Here is a 14,585-nt window from a genome sequence, read left to right as displayed (position 1 = left end):
CGATCCAGAGTTAAGTAAAGTGGCACACTCGGCTCTAACTGAAGCGGAAGCAAAGGGCATTCTGGAAGATTACTATATTAAAAATGGGATTCTGATGAGGAAGAGGAAACCTCCTCACAGACCTGTGGACGAAGAATGGACGGGAATTCACCCGACAGTGGTACTGCCTAACTATCGCGGGAAATATTAAACATAGCACATGAAATTCCTATCGAGTCTAGTTTAGTTTAGAGATACAGCACTGAAACAGGCCCTTCGGCCCACCGTGTCTGTGCCGACCATCAACCACCCATTTATACTAATCCTACACTAATCCCATATTCCTACCACATCCCCACCTGTCCCTATATTTCCCTACCACCTACCTATACTAGGGGCAATTTATAATGGTCAATTTACCTACCAACCTGCAAGTCTTTTGGCTTGTGGGAGGAAACTGGAGCACCCGGAGAAAACCCACGCAGACACAGGGAGAACTTGCAAACTCCACACAGTCAGTACCCAGAATTGAACTCGGGTCGCTGGAGCTGTGAGGCTACGGTGCTAACCACTGCGCCACTGTGCCGCCCCATAGAGTCGGAGTTATACAGCACAGAAACAGGCCCTTCGGCTCATCGTGTCTGTGCCGGCCATCAAGCACCCAACTACTCTAATCCCATTTTCCAGCACTTGGCCCGTAGCCTTGTATGCTGTGGCGTTTCAAGCGCTCATCTAAATACTTCTTAAATGTTGTGAGGGTTCCTGCCTCTACCACCACTTCAGGCAGTGTGTTCCACATTCCAACCACCCTCTGAGTGAAATTTTTTTCCCTTAAATCCCCTCTAAACCGCTTGTCCCTTACCTTAAATCTATACCCCCTGGTTATTGACACCTCCGCTAAGGGAAAAAGTTTCTTCCTATCTAACCTATCAATGCCCCTCATAATTTTGTATACCTCAATCATGTCCCCCCTCAGCCTTCTCTGCTCGAAGGAAAACAACCCTAGCCTATCCAGTCTCTCTTCATGGCTGAAATGCTCCAGCCCAGGCAACATCCTGGTGAATCTCCTCTGCACCCTCTCCAGTGCATCAAATCCTTCCTACTATAGTGTGGTGCCCAGAACTGTACACAGTATGCCAGCTGTGGCCTAACTAGCATTTTACACGCTCCATCACAACCTCCCCACTCTTATATTCTATGCCTCGGCTAATAAAGGCAAGTATCCCATATGCCTTCCGAACCATCTTATCTACCTGTGCTGCAGCCTTCAGTGATCTATGGACAAGTACACCAAGGTCCCTCTGTACTTCCTAGGGTCCTACCATCCATTGTATATTCCTTTGACTTGTTAGCCCTCCCAAAATGCATCACCTCACACTTCTCAGGATTAAATTCCATTTGCCACTGCTCCGCCCATCTCTCCAGCCCAAATTTACTGTCCTGTAACCTAAGGCTTTCCTCCTCACTATTTACAACGCCACCAATTATCATGTCATCTGCGAACTTACTGATCATACCTCCTATATTCACGTCTAAATCATTAATGTGCACTACAAACAGCAAGGGTCCCAGCACTGATCCCGGCGCTGCACCACAGGCTTCCACTTGCAAAAACAACCCTCGACCATCACCCTCTGCTCCTGCCACTAAGCCAATTTTGGATCCAACTTGCCAAATTGCCCTGGATCCCACAGGCTCTTACCTTCTTAACCAATCTCCCATGCGGGACCTTATCAAAGGCCTTACTGAAGTCCATATAGACTACATCAACTGCTTTAGCCTCATGTACACATCTAGTCACCGCCTCGAAAAATTCAATCAAGTTCATTTGACATGATCTCCCCCTGACAAAGCCATGCTGACTATCCCTGATAAATCCCTGCCTCTCCAACTGGAGATTAATCCTCTCCCTCAGAACTTTTTCCAATAATTTCCCAATCACTGATGTTAGTCTCAACGGCCTGTAATTACCTGGTTTATCCCTGCTACCCTTTTTGAATAATGGTACCACATTTGCTGTCTTCCAATCTTCTGGTACCTCTCCTGTGGCCACAGAGGATTTGAAAATTTGCGTCAAAGCCCCTGCTATCTCCTCCCTTGCCTCACATAACAGCCTGGGATACATCTCATCTGGGCCTGGGGATTTATCCACTTTTAAGCCCGCTAAAACAGTTAATACTTCCTCCCTTTCAATGTTAATTTGTTCAAGTATATCACAATTGCCCTTCCTGATTTCCACACCTACATTGTCCTTCTCCATAGTGAACACAGATGAAAAGTAATCATTTAAAACCTCACCTATGTCCTCCGGATGCACACACTTTGGTCCCTAATGAGCCCCTTCTTTCCCTGGTTATCCTCTTGCCCTTAATATACTTATAAAATACCGTAGGATTTTCCTTTATCTTGCTTGCCAGTGTTTTTTCATGTCCCCTCTTTGCTCTCCTAATTACTTTTTTAAGTACTCCCCTACACTTTCTATACTCCTCTAGTGCCTCTGCTGTTCTCAGCGCTCTGTATCTGCCATAAGCAGATCCAATCCTCTATATCCCTTGACATCCAGGGTTCCCTGGACTTGTTGGTCCCACCCTTCACCTTAACGGGTACATGTTGGCTCTGAACGCTAACCATTTCCTCTTTGAATGACTCCCAGTGGTCTGATGTAGACTTTCCTATAAGGCTGCTCCCAGTTCACTCTGGCCAGATCCTGTTTTATCATATTGACATCAGCCTTCCCCCAATTCGGTACCTTTATTTCAGGTCCATCTTTGTCCTTTTCCATAACTACCTTAAATCTTACAGTTATGGTCACTATCCCCGAAATGCTCCCACACTGACACTTCTACCACTTGTCCGGCTTCATTCCCTAGGATTAGGTTCAGTACTGCCCCTTCTCTTGTAGGACTTTCTACGTACTAGCTCAAAAAGCTCTCCTGTATGCATTTTGAGAATTCCGCCCCCTTTAAGCCTTTTGCACTAAGACTATCCCAGTTGATATTGGGGAAATTGAAATCCCCTACTATTATTACCCTATTCTTTTTGCACTTCTCTGAGATTTTCCGACATATCTGCTCCTCTATCTCTCCCTGACTGTTTGGAGGTCTGTAGTACACTCCCAGCCAAGTGATTTCCCCCTTTTAGTTTTTAAGTTCTACACATATGGCCTCATTTGAGGAACCTTCTAAGATATCATCCCTCCCTACTGCAGTAATTGACTCCTTGATCAACAGTGCAAAGCCACCTCCTCTTTTACCCCCTCCCCTGTCTTTCCTGAAGATTCTATACCCTGGAATATTGAGCTGCCAGTCCTGCCCCTCCCTCAACCATGTCTCTGTGATAGCAATAATATCATGATCCCATGTGCTAATCAATGCCCTCAATTCATCTGCCTTACTAGTAAGACTCCTTGCATTAAAATAGATGCAATCCAGCCTTGCATTTTTCACTTGTGCCTTAACAGGTCTATGTTTGCTCTGCCTTCCAGACTGACTCAGTTTCTCTTCTATATTTGACTGTGCATCACCCCCTACTGTACCTCCGCCCTGGATCCCATCCCCCTGCCAAATTAATTTAACCCTCCCCCAGCAGCACTAGCAAACCTCTCAGCAAGGATGTTGGTCCCGTTCCAGTTCATGTGCAACCCATCCAACTTGTACAGGTCTCACCTTTGCCAGAAATAGACCCAGTGATCCAGGAAACTAAAGCCCTCCCTCCTCCACCATCTCCTCAGCCACGCATTCATCTGCTCTATCCTCCTATTCCTCTACTCACTAGCACGTGGAACCGGGAGTAATCCAGAGATTACAACCTTTGAGGTCCTGCTTTTGAATCTGCTACCGAGCTCCCTAAATTCTTGTTGCAGGACCTCATCCCTCTTTCTACCTATGTCGCTGGTACCAATGTGTACCACGACCTCTGACTGTTCACCCTCTCCCTTCAGAATGTCCTGCAGCCGCTCCGTGACATCCTTAACCCTAGCACCAGGGCGGCAATATACCATCCTGGAGTCACGTTTGCGGCTACAGAAATGCCTATCTGTATCCCAAAGTACCTATAGTGCGACATGTGGGGATCCGGAAGACCCAATCACGTATAGGCCGACGTTTTTACTAGCCTGTAACAGGATGTGGTGGAGTTTTGTAAAACGTGCCATACCTGCCAAATTGTGGGAAAACTGCAAACTGCCATAAAACCGGCACCTCTAATTCCCATATCAGTTTTGGGGACACCATTTAATAGGGTGTTGGTAGAGTCCTTTAAATAAGAATTTGGGTAGGAGTCTGCCTTCCTTACCACAGTTACTTTTCTAGAGTCTATGCAAGTTTGAGCCGACCCATCAGGTTTAGTCATCAAGACCACCTGCGAATTCCAGCTGTTCTGACTAGGTTCAACTAAGCTGCCCTTCAACATGCATTGTACCTCTCCTTCCATTTGGGCCTGTCTGTCTGGACCTAAGCGGCAAGAATGTTGTTTTAAAGAAATGGTTCCCCCTATACCCACATCATGTTGTACATCCTGGTTTATGCCTACAAACGTTTTGAAACATTGTGAAAGCCTGGTTAGGACTTCATGCTGTTTTGCCTCTAAGTGCAAAAGCCTATTGTCTAATTTTCCTCGCCATTCTGTATTCGCTAATCTGACAGTTGGAGGTTCAATCTGAGAATTTCCTATGCCCGCTTCTGCCTGATCCTCACTATCCTTTTCCTTCTCAACAGTCCTGATTACCTGACATAACTGTATTGGCTTATCCTCCTCCCTGTGGTAATATTGTTTGAGCATATTAATGTGACACAACCGGTTCTTCTTCCGGTGATCAGGGATGTCAATCAAGTAATTTACCTTACCCACTCTTTTGATCACTCTATATGGGCCACTGAACCGTGCTTTTAATGGTTCTCCCTGTAATGGTAACGACACTAATACTTCATCCCCAGGTTTTATGGTAGGCTGTGGTTTTCTCACCATTTGACAGATATGGCATTTAATGCAAAATTGTCTCACATCCTTTGTTAGGCCTGACCAGTAATAATGTTGGCTTATGTGTGACTTGGTTTTCCGACTTCCCCTATGTCCTGCAAAAGAAATGTCGTGTGCGAACCTTAATAAAAGGTGGAGATATTTAGGTGGCACCACTATATGTTAAACAACTGTCCAATCTTGGTCTGCAGTTCTCTTCCTCCTCAAAAACCCGTTTGTCATATAATAGCCTTCCGGAACTCCTTTCACCTCAGCTTCTGACAGAGCCATCTGTGCTATTTGGTATATCTCTGGATCAGCTTGCTGTGCTGCAATGATAGATGATCTGTTAAACATCTCATTTGGATTATCTAAATCCACAAATAAGGTTTCAGATACTTGGCTATCTATTTGTGGTTCCTAGACGCCGTGTTTCAGGAGACAGTCGCACCCCTTTGTTTAACTACCTTGAATTCGGCCAGTGGTGAGGAACAGAAGGGTGTGACTATGAGTGAGACAGGTGGAGGGATCCAGGAGGTAGTGTTGCAGGAGCCTCAGCCCTTGTCCATGTCCAACAGATTCGAGATTCTTGCTCCCTGTGTGGGCGAGAGCAAGCATTGTAGGGAGGATGAGCAAACTGACCATCGCACCATGGTACAGGGAGCCATTCAAGTGGGGGGAGAAAAGAGAAATGTAGTTGTAATCGGGGATAGTATAGTTAGGGGCATAGGCATGTTCTCTCTGGCCAGGATCGAGAGTCCTGAAGGCTGTGTTGCCTACCTGGCGCCAGGGTTCAGGATATCTCCTCTGGGCTGCAGAGGAACTTGGAGTGGGAGGGGAAAGATCCAGTTGTCGTGGTCCACGTAGGTACCAACGATATAGGCAGAACGAGGTTAGAGGTTCTGCTGAGAGAATATGAGCAGCTAGGAGCTAAATTAAAAAGCAGAACCAAAAAGGTAATAATCTCCAGATATAAAAGCAAAATACTGCAGATGCTGGAAATCTGAAATAAAAACAAGAAATGCTGGAACCACTCAGCAGGTCTGGCAGCATCTGTGGAAAGAGAAGCAGAGATAACGTTTCGGATCAGTGACCCTTCTTCGGATTACTGCCTGAGCCATGTGCTCAGGGTCAATAAGATTAAGGACGTAAATACGTGGCTCAAAGATTGGTGTGGGAGAAATGGGTTTGAATTCATGGGGCATTAGCACCACTATTGGGGAAGGAGGGAGCTGTTCTGATGGGACGGGCTCCACCTGAATCATGCTGGAATCAGAGTCCTGGTGAATCGCATAACTAGGGCTGTAGATAGGGTTTTAAACTAAATAGTGGAAGGGAGGGTTCAGTTGCATGGAAAATTAGGAAGTCAAAGTTAAAGGAGAAGGCAGGTGTGCAGGTTAGTGATGAAGCTGATTGTTACCAGAAAATAAATAGGTAGGGACAGAACGTGTGAATGTCATATTGCACCAAGGAATCGCACAAGAGTAGGGAAATTTGATAATAGAACAAACTTAAAGGCTTTGTATCTGAATGCACGAAGCATGGTGACGTGGTTACAAGGAAACCAGGTTTGGAAATTGAATATCCAAGGGTATTCAGTATTTCGGAAGGGTAGGAAAGAAAAAGAGATGGTGTAGCTTTGTTAGTAAAGGAAGAGATCAGTGCTGTAGTGAGAAATGATATAGGCACTGTAGAATCTGTCTGGGTAGAAATAAGAAATGGAAAGAAGTCCCTGGTGGGAGTAATCTATCGGTCCTCAAATAGTAGTTCCGCAGTGGGGCACAGTATAAACCAAGAAATACTGGGTGCTTGTAAGAAAGGTAGGGCAATAATCATGGGTGATTTTAATATGCATATAGACTGGATTAATTAAATTGGCAAGGGTAGCCTTGATGGAGAGTTCATTGAATGTATTAGAGATTGTTTTTTGGAGCAATATGTTGTGGAACCAACCAGGGATCAGGCTATTCTAGATTTGGTATTATGTAATGAGGTGGGATTGATTAATGATCTCATAGTTAAGGATCCTCCAAGGAAGAGTGATCATAGCATGCTAGAATTTCAAATTCACATTGAGGGCGAGAAACTGGAGTCCCACACTAGCGTTCTGCAGTTAAACAAAGGTAATTACATAGGCATGAGGACAGTTTTGGCCCAAGTGGACTGAGCAGGAAGACTAAAATGTAGGGCAGATGTTTAAGGAGATAATCAATTCCTCCCAACCAAAATATATTCCATAGAGGAAGAAAGATTGTAAGAGGGGGAAAAAACATCCATGGCTAAGCAAGGAAGTTAAGGATAACAAAGACAAAAACGAAGGCATACCATATTGCAAAGGCCAGTGGCAGGCTGGAATATTGGGAACTTTTAAAGATCAAAGGGTTACTAATAAAGTAATGAGCAAAGGTAAATTATGAAAGAAAACTAGCACAAAATATAAAAACATCTAGCAAAAACTTCTGTAAGTATATAAAAGGGAAGAGAGTAGCTAAAGTGAATGTTGGCCCCTTGGAGGATGTGACTGGGGAGTTAATAGTGGGGAATGCAGAAATGGCAGAGACACTTAATCAGAATTTTGCCTCAGTTTTCCTGGTGAAGGACACTAGTACCATCCCAATAGTAACAGGTAATAGAAAGGGAGGAACTTAAAACAATCATCACTAGGGAAAAAGTACTAAGCAAACTATTGGAATTGAAGGCAGACAAATCTCCAGGGCCTGATGGCCTACATCCTAGGGTCTTAAAGGAATTGGCAGTGGAGATAGTGGATCCATTGGTTATAATATTCCAAAATTCCCTGGATGCGGGGAAGGTTCCAGTGGATTGGAAAAATGCTAATATAATGCCTTTATTCAAAAAAGGAGGGAGGTAGAAAGTAGGAAACTATAAACCAGTTAGTTTAACATCTGTCGTTGGGAAATTGTTAGAATCCATTATTAAGGAAGTAATAACAGGACATTTAGAAAGTCAAAATGCAATCCATCAGAGTCAGCATGGTTTTATGAAGGGTAAATCATGTTTGACTAATTTACTAGAGTTCTTCGAAGATGTAACAAGTAAAGTGAATAATGGGGATCCTGTAGATGTAGTATATCTGGACTTCCAGAAGGCATTTGATAAGGTGCCGCACAAAAGGTTAATACACAAGGTAAGATCACGTTGAGTTAGGGGCAATTTATTAGCTTGGATAGAGGATTGGCTAACCAACAGAAGAGAGAGTCGGGATAAATGGGTCCTTTTCTGGTTGGCAAGATGTAACTAGTAGGGTGCCACAGGGTTCGGTCCTCGGGCCCCAACTATTTACAATCTATATTAATGACTTGGATGCAGGGATAGAAGGTACTATAGCCAAATTTGCAGATGACACTAAAATAGGTGGGATAAGAAGTTGCAATAAAGAAATAAGAAATTTACAAATGGATATGAATAGGTTAGGTGAATGGGCCAAAATTTGGCAGATAGAGTTTAACGTGGATAAGTGTGAGGTTATCCATTTTGGTCGGCAGAATAGAAAGGCAAATTATCATCTAAATGGAAAGAAACTTCAGAGTACGTCGGTGCAGAAGGACCTGGGTATCCTCGTGCATGAATCGCAGAAAACTAGTATGCAGGTGCAGCAGGTAATAAGGAAGACAAATGGAATTTTGGCATTTGTTGCGAAAGGAATAGAGTATAAAAGTAGGGCAGTGTTGCTGCAACTGTACAAGGCATTAGTGAGACCGCACCTGGAGTATTCGGTCCAGTTTTGGTCCCCTTACTTGAGGAGGGATGTAGCTGCATTGGAGGCAGTTCAGAGGAGGTTCACCAGATTGATTCCAGAGATGAGGGGTTTGTCTTATGAAGAGAGATTGAGCAGTTTAAGGCCTTTACTCTCTAGAATTTAGAAGAATGAGAGGAGATCTAATTGAGGTATATAAGATGATTAAGGGGATTGACAAAGTAGACAGAGAGATTGTTTCCTCTTATGGGGCAATCTAGAACAAGAGATCATAGTTTTAGGATAAGGGGTAGCAGATTTAAAACAAAAAGATGAGGAGAAATTACTTCTCTCAAAGGGTTGAGAGTCTATGGAATTCACTACCCCAGATTGTGGTGGATGCCAGGACGTTGAGTAAATTTATGGAGGAGATAGACAGATTTTTAATTAGTAATGGGTTGAAGGGTTATGGAGAACAGGCAGGAAAGTGGAGTTGAGGCCGAAATGAGATCAGCCATGATCATATTGAATGGTGGAGCAGGCTCGAGGGGCTAAACTGCCTACTCCTAGTTCTTATGTTCTACCTCCGATCCTGTTTAGCCATTGCTCGGGTGCCTGCACATGCAGGAAATATTCCTGGAACTTGTTCCTATAATTGCTTTGTTTCCTTAATTTCACTTGGTTCCTCTAAGTATAGGAGAAACTGATACTTTTGATCCTGCTAAATCATTTCCTAGGAGTAGATGAATTCCCTTTACTGGCAAACTGTGGACAACACCTACATTTACTATCGCAGATATTAAGTCACCCTCTAGGCGTACTTTATACTAAAGGTACGGGTATATACTCCCTGCCAAATCCATTAACGAAAACTTTCGTTTTCAAGGCGTTCGCTGGTGAAAAAGTTCTCTTTCCCCAGCAAGAGTGTTTGGGTTGCTCCTGTGTCAGAGTATAATGTTAAGTTTTCCTGCTTCACTTACAGGATACGGAGTTACTCTCCCCTTTGACAGAAATTCACTAACTCAGGTATTTTATTCTTAACCTCTACACTCCTTTTAGTTTTAGTATCGGGTTTCACAGCTGTCGTTAAAGTTATAGTCTGGTCTGCTATACTCTCAGACAGAGTCTTTTCCTCTGCACTAGCTTTGTGTACCCCAACAAGTCCTATGGATTTACCTCAATTTCCAGCTGAACGAAGATGACCCATTTTGTTGTAATGATACATTTTGGCTTGCGAATCTTACTTTTACCCTCAGCACCTTCCTTTCTGACCTGAGGTCATCGTGGGGCATTCCCAGCTATTCCTTCTTGTCCCCGGCTTCTTGCTTTCCTTTCACTCTCCCACTTTCTATCCTTCTCTAGTTTATGGGGGTGATGGAAAAAATAGGTTGGCTTAGTCACAAGCTCAAAATCATCAGCAATTTCTGTTGCTTGTCTAGCTTTCAAAACTTTCAGGTTATCTACATGAGTTCACACTACCGAAGGAATGGAGTTTTTAAACTCTAACAGAATCAATTCTGGAAGATTTTCATATGTGGTTTCTATCTTCAAAAGTAATTTGCTTCATCTCAAATTCTAAATATGTCTGCCCAGCCAATCTCCATAAGTTCCTCAACTTCTGACAGTAAGCTTCAGGGACTAACTCATAGGCAACGAGAATAACTTTGCCATCTCAATCTGCAGAAGCCTTTTCAGGAAGCATGGAATAAGCTTCCTGAGCTCTGCCTACCAACCTGCCCTGCATAAGCAGTGTACAGCTTTCAGCCATTTCACCTGTTTGGCTATTTTTTCAAAAGATATGAAAAATGCCTCTACGTCCCTTTCCCCGAACTTAGGAAGAGCCAGTATAAATTTAAACAACTTTTCGCTGGGTCCTGAGCTAAATTCAGATTCTTCCTGATCTGAATCTTCTCTGGATTCAAGACTAGCACTTTGTCTTCATTCTAGCTCTTAACTTAAATTCCCTCTTTCTCCATTTTCTCTTTTTCCAGTTCAAGTTTTCATTATTTTTCAGCCTCACGTTTTCTAGTTTCTAACTGAATCCTAGCCAATTCCACTGCATCACTCTTGGACCTACTACTTTCTTGTCCCTCATATTGCCCTTCATCACCATCATCCACTAATTCCAGATGTTTGGCTATTCTGTCAATTATCTCTGCTTTTTTGTCACAATTTCAATTCCAACCCTTTTAATTTGCTCTTAGTTAAAGTTATCAAGTCACTCAGGGAAACATTCTGCTTTCCCAAAAACTCTGCTGCAACCACTAATGCCATCAATGGTATAGACTGTACCTTATTATACAAGAGATCTGGTTCTTTTATAGTTTTGTAAATGGCATTCAATTTAGATCCCAACAATCGAGTATCCAATTGATCCCAATTTAAATATGTTATCCCAGAGATGAGTCATTAATATGATTCCAAATGCAAGCCCTCCAAATTAGTCTGATTCTGATCCCAGATGCAGGCCACTTAATTAAAATATGATTCAATCCCGGAAGAGCCCTCAATTAACATGTTACGACTGACTGCTCAAGTCAAAGCCTCCAGTCAAAATATATGATTCTGATTGCGGTGGGAGAAAAGCACCGTCAATTCAGTCTCGTCCCTCCACAGATCGCCTAACATATCACTTTAAACTTTCCAAATTAAAGAAAACCATAGCCAAACTGAACTATGTATTAATCCCCTAATATGGCAAACCAAACCTTTCGATCAATAAATTAACTGTTTATTAGAGAAAACTAAATTCTTAAACACTACCAAGATATAAAGCACATTTAAAAATAAGTAACAAAGTCCTTGGAGATTTACGCTCCTGCTGAAGCAGAATCTTCCAACGTGGTTGCTTGACGTCCTCACAGGTGTCCAATGGGGGAAAAAAGATTCTTCAACAGTACGACAGCCAGTAGTCTAGTTCAGCAGTTGAATTGATGCTCTTCTTTTTTTCCAGATGAATATACAGATTACAGTAAAGTAATTGGTTATTTCCTTTTCAGGAATTAATCTGGCTTGAAGCTTCTTTAAAATTTTAAGAAAGTATAATAAATAGAGTTCAAACAGACAGAGGGAAAGCTCTCCTATTTCCTTCAGTACATGCTGGCAGACAGTCTGTGTCTGTCAAATACCAGTTTTTCAGCTAGTTTCAAAAAGTTAATCGCAACATTGTATATTTATCCTCAGTCTTTGAGTGGCTGTGTTCAAAGCAACCAGGATGCACTAGCTGAAATCAGTTGGTTCCCTCTCTGTAGGGCTGTATCCAATGACAACCAGAATGCACCTTCTCGATAACTCCTGAGGCTTGCTTGTTCTTAAAGCAGTACTGATCCTTTGCTGACTTAATGACACACCACAAAATGCCTCTACGTCCCTTTCCTCAAACTTAGGAAGAGCCAGTATAAAATTAGACCACAGATTTCTTCCCTCCCGCAAAAAAGTATCCTGACACTTGCCACAGAATTTACTTCTACTCTCCAAACAACACCACCAGCCAGTGGTAGCTGGCTGTTCTTTATAAAAACACACTTGAATACAATTAACTAATGAACACCCTACACCTGTTCACCCTATTATCTTGAACTACTAGGTATTTATCATCCATTAACAGAACTTCAGACCCTAACAAGGTGAGAGTGACTACCCTTTGACCGAGTATGGCATCAAGGAGCCCTAGCAAAACTGGAGTCAGGGGGAAAACTCTTCACTGGTTGGACTCATACCTAGCGCAAAGGAAGATAGTTGTGTTTGTTGGAGGTCAATCATCTGAGCTCCAGGACATCACTGCAGGAGTTCCTCAAGGTAGTGTCCAAGGCCCAACCATCTTCAGCTGCTGCATCAACGACCTTCCTTCAATCGTAAGGTCAGAAGTGGGGATGTTCGCTGATGATTGCACAATGTTCAGCACCATTCGCAACTCCTCAGATATTGAAGCAGTCTGTGTAGAAATGCCGAAAGACCTGGACAATATGCAGGCTTGGGCTGATAAGTGGCAAGTAACATTTGCGCCACACAAGTGCCAGGCAATGACCATCTCTCCTTGAAATTCAATGGCATTGTGATCGCTGAATCCCCCACTATCAACATCCTAGGGGTTACCATTGACCAGAAACTGAACTGGAGTAGCCATATAAATACCAAGGCTACAAGAGCAGGTCAGAGGCTAGGAATCGTGCAGCGAATAACTCACCTCCTGGCTCCCCAAAGCCTGTTCACCATCTACAAGGCACAAGTCAGGAGTGTGATGCAATACTCTCCACTTGCCTGGATGGCTGCAGCTCCAACAACACTCAAAATGCTCGACACCATCCAGGACAAAGCAGCCCGCTTGATTGACAACAAACATTCACACCCTCCACCACCGACGCAGTAGTGTGTACCATCTACCAGATGCAATGCAGCAATGCACCAAGGTTTGTTCGACAGCACCTTCCAAACCTGTGATCTCCACCACCAAGAAGGTCAAGGGCAGCAGATGCATGGGAACACCACCACTTGCAAGTTCCCGTCCAAGTCACACACCATCCTGACTTGGAACTATATCGCCATTCCTTCACTATCGCTGGGTCAAAATTCTGGAACTCCCTTCCTAACTACCTACCCCACATGGACTGCAGCAGTTCAGGAAGGTGGCTCACCACCACCTTATCAAGGGCAATTAGTGATGGGCAATAAATGCTGTCCTAGCCAGTGACACCCACATCCCATGAACGAATAAAAGGAATATGGATTGTCACCAGAGCTGCTCCTACTTCCCTCTTCATGATGCTATCCAACCTTTCTTTATCTGCACTGCTCTGGCTCCAGATAGACAACTGTCAATATTGTTCTTACAATACACATGGTTATGCACTTTTGTGAGCAAAGAATCCTTTATGACTAGAATCTCTCGGTAAAACGGATAAATTTATATTTATATAGCGCTTTTAACGTCATAAAATGTCCCAAGAGCTTCACAGGAGCATTATAAAACAAAGTATGACACCGAACCACAAAAGGAGATATTACGTCTGATAACCAAAAGCTTGGTCAAAGAAGTAGGTTTTAAAAAGGGTCTGAAAGGGGGAAAGTGAGGTGGGAGGGTATTCCAGAGCTTGGGGCCCAGGCAGCTGAAGGCACGACCACAAATGGTGGAGTGATTAAAATCAGGGATGCACAAGAATCCAGAGTTAGAGGAGCGCAGATATTTTGCAGGGGGTTGCGGGGCTAGAGGAGATTACAGTGATCGGGAGGGGCGAGGCCATGGAGGGATTTGAAAACAAGGATGAGAATTTTAAAATTGATGTTACTTGACTGGGAGCCAATGTAGGTCTGCGAGGACAGAGGTGATAGGGGAATGGGACTTGATGCAAGTTAAGACAAGGGCAGCATCGTATTGGATGACTTTAAGTTTATGGAAAGTATATTGTGGGAGACCAGCTCGGAGTGTGTTGGAATAGTCAAGTCTAGAAGTAACGAAGGAATGAATGAGGGTTGCAGTAGCAGATGGGCTGAGACAGGGGCGAAGTCGGGCAATGCTATGGAGCTGGAAATAGGTGGTCTTAGTGATGGCATGAATATGAGGTCGGAAGCTCATCTCGGGGTCAAATGTAACACCAAGGTTGCGAACAGACTGGCTTAATCTCAGACTGTTGCCAGGGAGAGGGATGGAGTCAGTATGTAGGGAACTGAGTTTGGAACAGGGACCAAAATCAATGGCTTCAGTCTTCCCAATATTTAACTGGAGGGGGTTTCTGCTAATCCAGTACTGGATGTTGGATAAGCATTCTGATAATTTAGCAACAGTGGAGGAGTCAAGAGAGGGGGTGGTGAGGTAGAGCTGAGTGTTCTCAGCATACCTGTGAAAACTAACGCTGTGCTTTCAGATGATGTCGCCAAGGGGCAGCATGTAGATGAGAAATAGGAGGGGGCCATGGATAGATCCTTGGGGGATACCAGAGGTAATGGTGCTTGAGCA

This window comes from Heterodontus francisci, chromosome 27 (genome assembly GCF_036365525.1).
Source record: "Heterodontus francisci isolate sHetFra1 chromosome 27, sHetFra1.hap1, whole genome shotgun sequence".
NCBI lineage: Eukaryota > Metazoa > Chordata > Chondrichthyes > Heterodontiformes > Heterodontidae > Heterodontus > Heterodontus francisci.
This window is presented reverse-complemented; position numbering follows the sequence as displayed.